Genomic DNA, 14,840 nt, shown 5'->3' on the forward strand with positions numbered 1-14,840 from the left:
GAACCTCTCTCTTTCGTTCTCTCTTTCGCTCAACCCCCCACCAACCCTCCTGACACATTTGCATACATCAAAACAAACAAGCAGCACCGGCAAAATTAATAATAAAGAAATTAAGCTTCCGTTGCGCAGCCGGGCCAATTAGTTGAATGTCAGGGAATCATAATTGGAGAGAGAGGAGATTGCTGGGCGTTCTAAGTGCATAAGCCCCCTATTGAAAGGAGGCCCTGTACCCCCCTCCACCCCCACCTCGTCCCCACTCCTCAGCCAGAGCAGGTCGGGGCGGGGGGAAATTAAAGGCCTTAAGACAGCCGTAATTACATTATCAGAGCTGGGGCCTGCAGGATTAGCTCAATCGCTCCAGTCAAGGCGGCCATTCTTTTGTCACAGCGCGGAAAAATCCCTACGCTTCCCCGGCCCTGGGATTTTGGTACCGCTGCTGCGTATCTCTCCCCTTGACAAAGCCAGTCAAGGCGGGAATACAGAGCAAGGCGGGGAGGGAGGAAGGGATGAGGGGAGGATGAGGAAAACAAAAACAGGCAACAACAAAGCGGGAGGAAAATAATGAAGGTATTAATAAAGGAGGGAGAGGGGTGAGAATAAAGACACAGGTGAGGGCATGGGGAGGCTGGTGTGGAGTCTAAATCCACTAGCACAGGCCTGGGATCAGGGCATGGGGAGGCTGGTGTGGAGTCTAAATCCACTAGCACAGGCCTGGGATCAGGGCATGGGGAGGCTGGTGTGGAGTCTAAATCCACTAGCACAGGCCTGGGATCAGGGCATGGGGAGGCTGGTGTGGAGTCTATATCCACTAGCACAGGCCTGGGATCAGGGCATGGGGAGGCTGGTGTGAAGTCTAAATCCACTAGCACAAGCCTGGGATCAGGCATGGGGAGGCTGGTGTGGAGTCTATATCCACTAGCACAGGCCTGGGATCAGGGCATGGGGAGGCTGGTGTGAAGTCTAAATCCACTAGCACAAGCCTGGGATCAGGGCATGGGGAGGCTGGTGTGGAGTCTATATCCACTAGCACAGGCCTGGGATCAGGGCATGGGGAGGATGGTGCAGAGTCGGTCTCTACTACCAACGGCCTGGGATCAGTTCTCAGATAAGTAGAAAGTACGTAGAGATTTAGCACTGCGTATAGAGACCATCGTTTTGACTGGGGAGGAGGAGCAGATTAAAAGTCAGTTTGGGGTTTCACCGCTAAAGATTAAGGTTGGGATTAGAGGATGGTAAAATGATCCAAGATCTGTGAATGCAGGCAACTTCTACCTTGGAGCTATACAACCCATTCATCCCATGGGCACCAGCATTGAGCATGTACAGCACTGTCACACAACCAGCCCCTTTGAAACATTAGCATTAAATGCTGACAGTCATCATAATTTAATTACAGAACAGCGTGAGTGAGTCCTACTGTGCAGATAGACCCAGGCTGTGCTTATCTACACTGTGGAGCAGCCAACTATATGCCTCTGTGCTGGAGGAAGTCTGTACAGGCAAATGTGTAAAAGGAAGTCTGCACAGCCTAATGTACTCAGGCACACTACATGACCAAAAATATGTGGACACCTGCTAGTCGAACATCTCATTCCAATATATCATGAACATTAATATGGAGTTGGTCCCCCCTTTGCTGCTATAACAGCCTCCACTCTTCTGGGAAGGATTTCCACTAGATTGCTGCGGAGACCTGCTTCCATTCAGCCACAACGGCATTAGTGAGGTCGGGCACTGATGTTGGGCGATTAGGCCTGGCTCGCAGTCGGCATTCCAATTCATCCCAAAGGTGTTCGATGTGGTTGAGGTCAGGACTCTGTGCAGGCCAGTCAAGTTCTTCCACACCGATCTCGACAAACCATTTCTGTACGGACCTCGCTTTGTGCAAGGGGGCATTGTCATGCTGAAACAGGAAAGGCCCTTCCCCAAACTGTTGCCATAAAGTTGGAAGCACAGAATTGTCTAGAATGTCATTGTATGTTGTAGCATTAAGATTTCCCTTCACTGGAACTAAGGGACCTAGCCCGAACCACGAAAAACAGCCCCAGACCATTATTCCTTCTCCAGCAAACTTTACAGTTGGCACTATGCATTCGGGCAGGTAGCGTTCTCCTGGCATCCGCCAAACCTAGATTGTGAAGCGTGATTCATCAATCCAGAGAACGTGTTTCCACTGCTCCAGAGTCCAATGGTGGCAAGCTTTACAGCACTCCAACCGACGCTTGGCATTGCACATGGTGATCTTAGGCTTGTGTGCGGCTGTTCGGCCATGGAAACCCATTTCATTAAGCTCCCGACCAACAGTTATTGTGCTGATGTTGCTTCCAGAGGCAGTTTGGAACTTGGTAATGAGTGTTGCAACGTTCTGTGAGCTTGTGTGGCCTACCACCTCCTGGCTGAGCCGTTGTTCCACCTAGATGTTTCCATTTCACAATATCAGCACTTACGGTAGGGCCTTCAGTAAGGCCATTCTACTGCTAATGTTTGTCTATGGAGATTGAATGGCTGTGTGCTCGATGTTATATACCTGTCAGCAATGGGTGTGGCTGAAATAGCCGAATCCACTAATTTGAAGAGATGTCCACATACTTTTGTATATCTAGCGTAAGTCTGTGCATCCCAATGTGATAAAGTAAATCTATAGGCCAATGTGCAGTCTGCATAGACAATGTACTGGAGTCTACTAACTGAGGGAGTAAACTAAACACACACAGAGGAAGTTCGCAGGAATAATATTTTACTATTAGGATAGAGAGGTTATACTAGGACAGAGGTTATATTAGGAGAGAGAGGTTATGTTAGGACACAAAGGTTATATTAGGATGGAGAAAAACAGACCCTGATTCTGTCGATGGAGCTACCTGTCCAGCCAACTCCAGACGCTTGTTGCCATAGTAGTCTCTGTCATCCACCTTGTTCTCTCCTTGGGCCAGGATCACCCTGCGCACCATCACCGCCAGGTAAATACACTTGGCCCGGAAGTTATACTCCTTCACCTGGAGGTGGAATAAAATACAGGGTTGGTGGGGGTCAATTCCATTTCAAAGTCAATTCAGGAAGTAAACTGAAATTACAATTGCAATTTCTCAGATTAGCAATGAAGAAAATTGGAATTTGAACTTCAGTTTACTTCCTGAATTGGCATGGAATTGACCCCAACCCTGGTAGTAGTAGGACGTCACTCGATCAAACCTAAGTGGACCATTGAGGAACGTTTTTGACTGCAATATACAAAATAAAGAGGGTTGATCCAGCTAACTAAATGATATGGAATGGGTTCTATGGTAACACACTTATAGCCATATTAACAAAGAATAGGTAAGGGTACAGGTGACAAAACTAAATTATCTTACGGTATGGTGAGCACAGTGGTTAACCCTACCAACACCTATCTCACTGCTGATAGTTCCATAGTAAATCCCATGCCACACTGGGCATGGCAGGTGTGTATAAAGCTGTTCTTGGTGTGGTCAATCTGATAGCACTTGCAGGTACATGAGTGAGGATGAGGGAAGCCAACAGCTCTCTGGCTCCCTCCATCTTGGTCTTCTTGGGCCTTCCCCACATGCACCGTCTCCGCACCTTATTCCCAATGTACAGTACCAGTCAAAAGTTTGGACACAGCTACTCATTCAAGGGTTTTTATTTATTTTTACATTGTAGAATAATAGTGAAGACATCAAAACTATGAAATAACACATGGAATCATGTAGTAACCACATTTTTTAAAACAAATCAAAATATATTTTATATTAGAGATTCTTCAAAGTAGCTACCCTTTGCCTTGATGACAGCTTTGCACACTCTTGGCATTCTCTCAACCAGCTTCATGAGATAGTCACCGGGAATGCATTTCAATTAACAGGTGTGCCTTCTTAAAAGTTAATTTGTGGAATTTCTTTCCTTCTTAATGCGTTTTAGACAATCAGTTGTGTTGTGAAAAGGTAGGGGGGGTATACCAAGTCCATATTATGGTAAGAACAGCTCAAATAAGCAAAGAGAAACAACAGTCCATCATTACTTTAAGACATGAAGGTCAGTCAATACGGAACATTTCAAGAACTTTGAAAGTTTCTTCAAGTGCAGTCGCAAAAACCATCAAGCGCTATGATGAAACTGGCTCTCATGAGGACCGCCACAGGAATGGCAGACCCACAGTTACCTCTGCTGCAGAGGATAAGTTCATTAGAGTTACCAGCCTCAGTAATTGTAGCCCAAATAAATGCTTCACAGATTTCAAGTAACAGACACATCTCAACATCGACTGTTCAGAGGAGACTGTGTGAATCAGGCCTTCATGGTCAAATTGCTGCAAAGAAACCACTACTAAAAGGACACCAATAAGAAGAAGAGACCTGCTTGGGCCAAGAAACATGAGCAATGGACATTAGACCGGTGGAAATTTGTCCTTTGGTCTGGAGTCCAAATTGGAGATTTTTGGTTCCAACTGCCGTGGTTTTGTGAGACGCGGTGTGGGTGAACGGATGATCTCCGCAAGTGTAGTTCCCACCATGAAGCATGGAGGAGGAGGTGTTATGGTGTGGGGGTGCTTTGCTGGTGACACTGTCTGTGATTTATTTAGAATTCAAGGCACACATAACCAGCATGGCTACCACCCAGCATTCTGCAGTGATACGCCATCCCATCTGGTTTGGGCTTAGTGGGACAATCATTTGTTTTTCAACAGGACAATGACTCAACACACCTCCAGGATGTGTAAGGGCTATTTAACCAAGAAGGAGAGTGATGGAGTGCTGCATCAGATGACCTGGCCTCCACAAATTTTCGACCTCAACCCAATTGATATGGTTTGGGATGAGTCGGACCGCAGAGTGAAGGAAAAGCAGCCAACAAGAGCTCAGCATATGTGGGAACTTCAAGAGTTTTGGAAAAGCATTCCAGGTGAAGCTGGTTGAGAGAATGCCAAAAGTGTATATAAAATATATTTTGATTTGTTTAACACTTTTTTGTTTACTACATGATTCCATATGTGTTATTTCATAGTTTTGATGTCTTCACTATTATTCTACAATGTAGAAAATAGTAAAAAGAAAAACCCTGGAATGAGTAGGTGTGTCCAAACTTTTGACTGGTACTGTATTTCAGAGCCTAGGGAATGCATACAGAAGGATATGAGAATACAAAATCTGAAACTGCACAGCAATATAAAACAGGCAAGCTGTATCTCAGATCACAAAGTGACAAACTTTAAAAGAAAGAACCGGAGGCGTAATTCTAAAGTAATGAAAATGTGAGATGCACGTTCATTGTCACGAGAAGAAAAGAAGGAAACAAATTAACATTCTGAGGGATCAGAGTTGTAGCAGGTCAAGTGAATCACAAAAGCCACGACCAGGGATGTGTCAGCCCTTATGCCCCACCCCCCTCGACACCCACACACGCATACAACACACACACCACGGTCACACCTGAGTCAGCAATAGTCTGTGTCGTGCTCTAGAGAGGTCAGTGAGACTGAGCGCGTCCTCCCAGACCACCCACCCTGCAGGCTATAACCATTGGCTACCGAGGACAACCAGTGAAGAGTCAACCATGCCAGCCTGTTCAACCATGTCCTGTCCTGTGTTTTACGCTACAATAATGGCAAACACAATTATCATGTGTAAAAACAGTAAGTCCAAAGAACTCATGGTCTTGTCATTTGTGAGCTTTATGAAATGCATGTACAATAGAACATTGACATTTATAAAAGCTATTTTTGCTTCAACAAACAACATATTTTCCATTTAAATAGACATACAGTGGGGAGAACAAGTATTTGATACACTGCAGATTTTGCAGGTTTTCCTACTTACAAAGCATGTAGAAGTCTGTAATTTTTATCATAGGTACACTTCAACTGCGAGAGACGGAATCTAAAACAAAAATCCAGAAAATCACATTGTATGATTTTTAAGTAATTAATTTGCATTTTATTGCATGACATAAGTATTTGAGACATCAGAAAAGCAGAACTTAATATTTGGTACAGAAACCTTTGTTTGCAATTACAGAGATCATACGTTTCCTGTAGGTCTTGACCAGGTTTGCACACACTGCAGCAGGGATTTTGGCCCACTCCTCCATACAGACCTTCTCCAGATCCTTCAGGTTTCGGGGCTGTCGCTGGGCAATACGGACTTTCAGCTCCCTCCAAAGATTTTCTATTGGGTTCAGGTCTGGAGACTGGCTAGGCCACTCCAGGACCTTGAGATGCTTCTTACGGAGCCACTCCTTAGTTGCCCTGGCTGTGTGTTTCGGGTCGTTGTCATGCTGGAAGACCCAGCCACGACCCATCTTCAATGCTCTTACTGAGGGAAGGAGGTTGTTGGCCAAGATCTCATGATACATGGCCCCATCCATCCTCCCCTCAATACGGTGCAGTTGTCCTGTCCCCTTTGCAGAAAAGCATCCCCAAAGAATGACGTTTCCACCTCCATGCTTCACGGTTGGGATGGTGTTCTTGGAGTTGTACTCATCCTTCTTCTTCCTCCAAACACGGCGAGTGGTTTAGACCAAAAAGCTCTATTTTTATCTCATCAGACCACATGACCTTCTCCCATTCCTCCTCTGAATCATCCAGATGGTCCTTGGCAAACTTCAGACGGGCCTGGACATGCGCTGGCTTGAGCAGGGGGACCTTGCGTGCGCTGCAGGATTTTAATCCATGACGGCGTAGTGTGTTACTAATGGTTTTCTTTGAGACTGTGGTCCCAGCTCTCTTCAGGTCATTGACCAGGTCCTGCCGTGTAGTTCTGGGCTGACCCCTCACGATCATTGATGCCCCACGAGGTGAGATCTTGCATGGAGCCCCAGACCGAGGGTGATTGACCGTCATCTTGAACTTCTTCCATTTTCTAATAATTGCACCAACAGTTGTTGCCTTCTCACCAAGCTGCTTGCCTATTGTCCTGTAGCCCATCCCAGCCTTGTGCAGATCTACAATTTTATCCCTGATGTCCTTACACAGCTCTCTGGTCTTGGCCATTGTGGAGAGGTTGGAGTCTGTTTGATTGAGTGTGTGGACAGGTGTCTTTTATACAGGTAACGAGTTCAAACGGGTGCAGTTAATACAGGTAATGAGTGGAGAACAGGAGGGCTTCTTAAAAGAAAAACTAACAGGTCTGTGAGAGACGGAATTCTTACTGGTTGGTAGGTGATCAAATACTTATGTCATGCAATAAAATGCAAATTAATTACTTAAAAATCATACAATGTGATTTTCTGGATTTTTGTTTTAGATTCCGTCTCTCACAGTTGAAGTGTACCTATGATAAAAAATTACAGACCACTGCATGCTCTGTAAGTAGGAAAACCTGCAAAATCGGCAGTGTATCAAATACTTGTTCTCCCCACTGTACCTACAGTATATAGTAGGGGTGCAACCTAAGGCCGATTAAATGCGGCCTGCGGTGGATTTAGTGTAAACAAATCAAAACAAAACAAACTGTGGTTAACTAAATGCGCCGCTTAGATCATAGACCCGTGGTTACGTGATTAGCCTTCGATATACACTGAGTTTACCAAACATTAGGAACACCTTCCTGATATTGAGTTGCACCCCCCTTTTGCACTCAGTACAGCCTCAATTCATCGTGGCATGGACTCTACAAGGTGTCAAAAGCGTTTCACAGGGATGCTGGCCCATGTTGACTCCAATGCTTCCCACAATTGTGTCAAGTTGGCTGGATGTATGTTGGGTGGTGGACCATTTTTGATACACACGGGAAACTGTTGAGCGTGAAAAACCCAGCAGCGTTGCAGTCCTTGACATAAACCGGTGCACCTGGCACCTACTACCATAAACCGTTCAAAGGCACTTAAATCGTTTGTCTTCCCCATTCACCCTCTGAATGGCACGCATATACTATCAATGTCTCAAAGCTTAAAAATCTTTCTTTAACACGTCTCCTCCCCTTCATCTACACTGATGGAAGTGGATTTAACAAATTACATCAATAAGGGATCATAGCTTTCACCTGGATTCACCTGGTCAGTCTATATCATGGAAAGAGCAGGTGTTCTTAATGTTTAACACCCCTCGTTCTTAAGTATTAACACCCCTCAACTTTTTCCACATTTTGTTGTGTTACAGCGTGAATTAAAATGGATTACATTGAGAGATGTTTTGTCACTGGCCTACACATAATACTCTGTAATGTCAAAGTGGAATTATGTTTTTTACAAATTAATTACAAATGAAAAGCTGAAATGTCTTGAGTCAATAAGTATTCAAATCCTTTGTTATGGCAAGCCTAAATAAGTTCAGGAGTAAAAATGTGCTTAACAAGTCACATAATAAGTTGTATGGACAATAATAGTGTTTAACATGATTTTATAATGACTACCTCATCTCTGTACCCCACACATACAATTATCTGTAAGGTCCCTCAGTCGAGCAGTGAATTTCAAACACAGATTCAACAACAAAGACCAGGGAGGTTTTCCAATGCCTCGCAATGAAGGGCACCTATTGGTAGATGGCAACAACAACAAAAAAATACATTGAATATCCCATTGAGCATGGTGAAGTTATTAATTACACTTTGGATGGTGTATCAATACACCCAGTCCCTACAAAGACAGGTGTCCTTCCTAACTCAGTTGCCGAAGAGGAAGGAAATCACTCAGGGATTTCACCATGAGGCCAATGGTGACTTTAAAACAGTTACATAGTTTAATGGCTGAGAAAACTGAGGATGGATCAACAACAATATAGTTACTCCACAATACTAACCTAATTGACAGAGTGAAAAGATGGCAGCTTGTACGTAATAAAAAATATTACAAAACATGCATTCTGTTTGCAACAAGGCACTAAAGTAATACTGCTGTCACGACTTCCGCCGAGGCTGCCTCCCCTCCTTGTTCGGGCAGGTTTCGGCGTTCGTCGTCACCGGCTTACTAGCTGCTGCCAATCCATTTATCATCACTCCACTTGTATTGTCTAATTAATCACACACACCTGGTCCTTATCCCCAATTAGTCATTGTATAAGTGTTCCCTCTGCTTCCTTGTCTGTGTGGGTGATTGTTTGTAGTGAGCTGTGTGTAGCTCGGTTGAGCTACCCTTACCTTGTTGTTGCCAGGGTAGATATTTCCCCTGTGCCTGAGTTTTGTTGTCGCATGCTTGTGCAACAGTTTATCGACGGAATAAACTCTTTGGATGAGTATTACTCTCCTGCGCCTGACTCCTTCTATCACAAGCATCACAACTGCAAAAAATGTGTCAAAGCAATTAACTTTTTGTCCTGAATACAAAGTGTTATGTTTGGGGCAAATCCAATACAACACATTACTTATGTGTTATGTCGTTCAGTTCTTGTCATTATTTTGTTTTTTATCTTATGTTTGTTTGTAGTAAATATTTCAACTTTTATTTTCATTGTTTTGTATTAGTTTTCTCCTGTGAATGTGTTGCATTCCATGTCTGCAAAGTGCTGTATAAATAAAGCTGGATTTGATCCAGATCGGGTCCAGGAGCACTCCACGATGCTGGCCAGCTTGGGGGAAGCGATGGATCGGGTTCTTCAGGTCGTCCAACGCCTGGACAGGAGCAGACCCGATCTGTCGAGACCAGCTGGCCAACCGGATCCAGCCACCTACACCCCAGCAGGGATCCAGATATCCCGACCACGGGCGTTTGAGGGGACAGTGGCGCTGTGCCAGGGATTCCTCCTCCAATTGGCGCTTTACTTCGCCAGCATCAGGCCGGCACCATCAGAGCGGGAGAAGGTGTCCGTCCTCGTTTCCTGCCTCTGTGGGAAAGCCCTGGAGTGGGCCAACGCGGTGTGGAACAAAGGAGGAGCCGCATTGGAGGACTATAGGGAGTTCACTCGCCTTTTTCGGGCGGTATTCGACCACCCGCCGAGGGTCGAGAGGCGGGTGAGCGACTGGTCCACCTGAGGCAGGGGACGAGGGCCGCGCAGGACTTCGCGTTGGAGTTCCGGAGAGGCGGGTGAGCGACTGGTCCACCTGAGGCAGGGGACGAGGGCCGCGCAGGACTTCGCGTTGGAGTTCCGGACGCTGGCAGCGGGGTCCGGGTGGAACGAGCGGGCCCTGATCTACCATTTCCGGTGCCATCTGCGGGAGGACGTCCGACGGTAGCTAGCCTGCTGGGACACCATGTTGTCCTTCGATAAAATGGTGGACATGACCATTCGGTTGGACAACCTGCTGGCAGCCAGAGGATGTCCTGGTAGGGGTCTGCCCGTTTCCACCCCGGAAGCCTGCCCTGCCGGAAGCTGAGCCCGCGGTTTGTGGGGCCGTTCAAAGTCCTGAGGAGAGTCAACGAGGTCACTTATAGGTTATTACTTCCCCCTGATTACCGTATTAACCCCTCGTTTCATGTGTCTCTCCTCAGGCCGGTGGTAGTTGGTCCGCTCCAGGAGTCTGAGGTGCGGGAGGTCCCTCCACCTCCTCTGGACATCGAGGGGGCCCCGGCGTAGTCTGTCCGTTCCATCCTGGATTCGAGGCGTCGGGTGGGGGGCCTTCAGTACCTCGTGGAGTGGGAGGGGTATGTTCCGGGGTTCCGGTGAGGGATATCCTCGATCCCTCCATGTTACGGGATTTCCACCGTCGCCATCCGGCTCGCCCTGCTCCGCGTCCTCCTGGCCATCCCCGAGGCCGGGGTCGGCGCGCTGCTGGAGCCGCGCGTGAAAGTGGGGGTACTGTCACGACTTCCGCCGAGGCTGCCTCCCCTCCTTGTTCAGGCAGGTTTCGGCGTTCGTCGTCACCGGCTTACTAGCTGCTGCCGATCCATTTATCATCACTCCACTTGTATTGTCTAATTAATCACACACACCTGGTCCTTATCCCCAATTAGTCATTGTATAAGTGTTCCCTCTGCTTCCTTGTCTGTGTGGGTGATTGTTTGTAGTGAGCTGTGTGTAGCTCGGTTGAGCTACCCTTACCTTGTTGTTGCCAGGGTAGATATTTCCCCTGTGCCTGAGTTTTGTTGTCGCATGCTTGCGCAACTGTTTATCGACGGAATAAACTCTTTGGATGAGTATTACTCTCCTGCGCCTGACTCCTTCTATCACAAGCATCACAACTGCAAAAAATTTGTCAAAGCAATTAACTTTTTGTCCTGAATACAAAGTGTTATGTTTGGGGCAAATCCAATACAACACATTACTTATGTGTTATGTCGTTCAGTTCTTGTCATTATTTTGTTTTTTATCTTATGTTTGTTATGTAGTAAATATTTCAACTTTTATTTTCATTGTTTTGTATTAGTTTTCTCCTGTGAATGTGTTGCATTCCATGTCTGCAAAGTGCTGTATAAATAAAGCTGGATTTGATTTGATTACCACTCTCCATATTTTAAAGCATAGTGGTGGCTGCATCGTGTTATGGATATGCTTGTAATTGTTAAGGACTGGGGTGTTTTTCAGGATAAAGAAAGAAACTGAATGGAGGCAAAATCCTAGAGGAAAACCTGGTTCAGTCTGCTTTCCACCAGACACTGGGAGATGAATTTACCTTTCAGCAGCACAATAACCTAAAACACAAAGCCAAATCTACACTTGAGTTGCTTACCAAGAAGACAGTGAATGTTCCTGAGTGGCTGAGTTACAGTTTTGACTTAAATCTGCTTGGAATTCTATGGCAAGACCTGAAAATGGTCTTCTAACACTTTTTTGGTTACTACATGATTCCATATGTGTTATTTCATAGTTTTGATGTCTTCACTATTATTCTACAATGTAGGAAATAGTAAAAATAAAGAAAAACCCTTGAATGAGTAGCTGTGCCCAAACTTTTGACTGGTACTGTGCATATTTTTTTATTTACAAATGTTTGAATTTTTCTTCCACTTTGACAGAGTATTTTGTGTAGACAATTAAATCAATTTAAGCCCATTTTGTCACAACAAAATGTGGAAAAAGTCAAGGGGTGTAAATACTTTCTGAATGCACTATGTACAGTGAGGGAAAAAAGTATTTGATCCCTGGCTGATTTTGTACGTTTGCCCACTGACAAAGAAATGATCAGTCTATAGTTTTAATGGTAGGTTTATTTGAACAGTGAGTGACATAATAACAACAACAAAATCCAGAAAAACGCATGTCAAAAATGTTATAAATTGATTTGCATTTTAATGAGGGAAATAAGTATTTGACCCCCTCTCAATCAGATAGATTTCTGGCTTCCAGGTGTCTTTTATACAGGTAACGAGCTGAGATTAGGAGCACACTCTTAAAGGGAGTGCTCCTAATCTCAGCTTGTTACCTGTATAAAAGACACTTGTCCACAGAAGCAATCAATCAATCAGATTCCAAACTCTCCACCATGGCCAAGACCAAAGAGCTCTCCAAGGATGTCAGGGACAAGATTGAAGACCTACACAAGGCTGGAATGGGCTACAAGACCATCGCCAAGCAGCTTGGTGAGAAGGTGACAAAACAGTTGGTGCGATTATTCGCAAATGGAAGAAACACAAAAAAACGGTTTATCTCCCTCGGCCTGGGGCTCCATGCAAGATCTCACCTCGTGGAGTTGCAATGATCATGAGAATGGTGAGGAATCAGCCCAGAACTACACGGGAGGATCTTGTCAATGATCTCAAGGCAGCTGGGACCATAGTCACCAAGAAAACAATTGGTAACACACTACGCCGTGAAGGACTGAAATCCTGCAGCGCCCGCAAGGTCCCCATGCTCAAGAAAGCACATATACAGGCCCATCTGAAGTTTGAATCATTCAGATGTTCATTGGCAGAGGAGAACTGGGTGAAAGTGTTGTGGTCAGATGAGACCAAAATCGAGCTCTTTGCCATCAACTCAACTCGCCGTGTTTGGAGGAGGAGGAATGATGCCTATGACCCCAAGAACACCATCCCCACCGTCAAACATGGAGGTGGAAACATTATGCTTTGGGGGTGTTTTTCTGCTAAGGGGACAGGACAACTTCACCGCATCAAAGGGACGATGGACGGGGCCATGTACCGTCAAATCTTGGGTGAGAACCTCCTTCCCTCAGCCAGGGCATTGAAAATGGGTATTCCAGCATGACAATGACCCAAAACACACGGCCAAGGCAACAAAGGAGTGGCTCAAGAAGAAGCACATTAAGGTCCTGGAGTGGCCTAGCCAGTCTCCAGACCTTAATCCCATAGAAAATCTGTGGAGGGAGCTGAAGGTTCGAGTTGCCAAACGTCAGCCTCGAAACCTTAATGACTTGGAGAAGATCTGCAAAGAGGAGTGGGACAAAATCCCTCCTGAGATGTGTGCAAACCTGGTGGCCAACTACAAGAAACGTCTGACCTCTATGATTGCCAACAAGGGTTTTGCCACCAAGTACTAAGTCATGTTTTGCAGAGGGGTCAAATACTTATTTTCCTCATTAAAATGCAAATCAATTTATACAATTTTTGACATGCGTTTTTCTGGATTTTTTGGTTGTTATTCTGTCTCTCACTGTTCAAATAAACCTACCATTAAAATTAGACTGATCATGTCTTTGTCAGTGGGCAAACGTACAAAATCAGCAGGGGATCAAATACTTTATTCCCCTCACTGTACAAATTATAATGGACCTATATATGTTTTAATAAATGTCCTTTTCCTGGCCCACAAATAGATTTTGAAGAACAAATTAGTCCCCCAAAAAATACTCTGTTGAATTTCCAAATCTCAATGTGGCTCTCGAGCCAAAGGTTTGCCCACCCCTGGTCTAATATCTATTTAAGGCTGTATGTCTACTGAGGCATAGCTTGACGTATCAAACATCAAAGGTATAATGAGAACCTTAAATAGATACAACAACAACATGCATTCAAATCTGATCCAACGGCCGTTGCTAGGAAGCTAATATGGCCCTCGTCAATGCATTGCTGGTTCCTCCTACTAAATAAGGGTCTTTATTCAGACAAATTGGGGCATTGCATTCATCAACACATGTCAAAGAGGACACGTTGTCCTATTGATAAATGATTTGAGGATTATTCTTTAATTACTAGGCAAGACAAAGGCTGTGTCCCAAACTCAAGACTCATCTCCTCTTGTTAGAATACGTTCTATTCTACAGTCAAAGTCCTAGTCCTCAGAGAATATAATCAGGGCCTAGAGTTTTTCCTGATAAGGTCAAATGGTCAGAAAAAAAGAAGGGGCCTACTAATGCCAAGTGTTCACTAGTGATAGTTCACCCAAATCACAAAATCACTTTTCCTTGCTTTGAAAGCATTCTATGGACAGAGAAGAGACTGCAATCCATGCTTTGGGTTTGTTTACCTAGCCACTGTCAACAACCGTTAACTTTGTCAACGTACCCTAAATTACCATGCTATAAATGTAATTAATTCCTAAATCCTCTCAAAGTAACTTGTAAAGTAACTTGCAAAAGGGATTGTGTAACTAAAGACTTGATTTTAAGTTAATGTTGAGTTGGTTTGGGGATGACAACCTGCTAAGCTACATGTATCACCTGTACCTCTCATTCAGGAAGTGCCTCTGCGATAGCTTCACCAGACCGCAGGTGGAGTAGGTTCCAGAGAGGGCAGAAAGATGGAATCATATACCTGTATCTGGGTGAAGATTTGGGCTTTCTGGCACTCTTCCAGGCTGGGGGAGATGTTAGCCATGAAGTGCTCCTCTGTCCTGATCATTTGCTGGTCACTCTCCACACCCACCCATAGCCTGTGTGAGGAGGGGATGGGAGGTATGTGTGTGTGGGGGGGGGGTGTTGAGGTACAGGAAGACATTATTAGAGGGTGAGGTATGAACGAGATTACATGTGTGAGGGAGGGATGGAGGGAAGGTATAAGGAAAGAATAAAGGAGAAAGGTAGAGGTTTAAGGGCAAGGATTGAAGTGGATGGCAGAGGTATCAGGGAAGTATG

General features: G+C 45.1%; 1 pseudogene; it reads right to left on the reverse strand.

Moving 5' to 3' along the window:
- The window catches only part of LOC121577171, a 35,233-nt pseudogene that overhangs the window by 17,544 nt on the left and 2,849 nt on the right, over positions 1-14,840 (reverse strand).

This window comes from Coregonus clupeaformis, chromosome 11 (genome assembly GCF_020615455.1).
Source record: "Coregonus clupeaformis isolate EN_2021a chromosome 11, ASM2061545v1, whole genome shotgun sequence".
In the NCBI taxonomy this organism is placed as follows: Eukaryota; Metazoa; Chordata; class Actinopteri; order Salmoniformes; family Salmonidae; genus Coregonus; species Coregonus clupeaformis.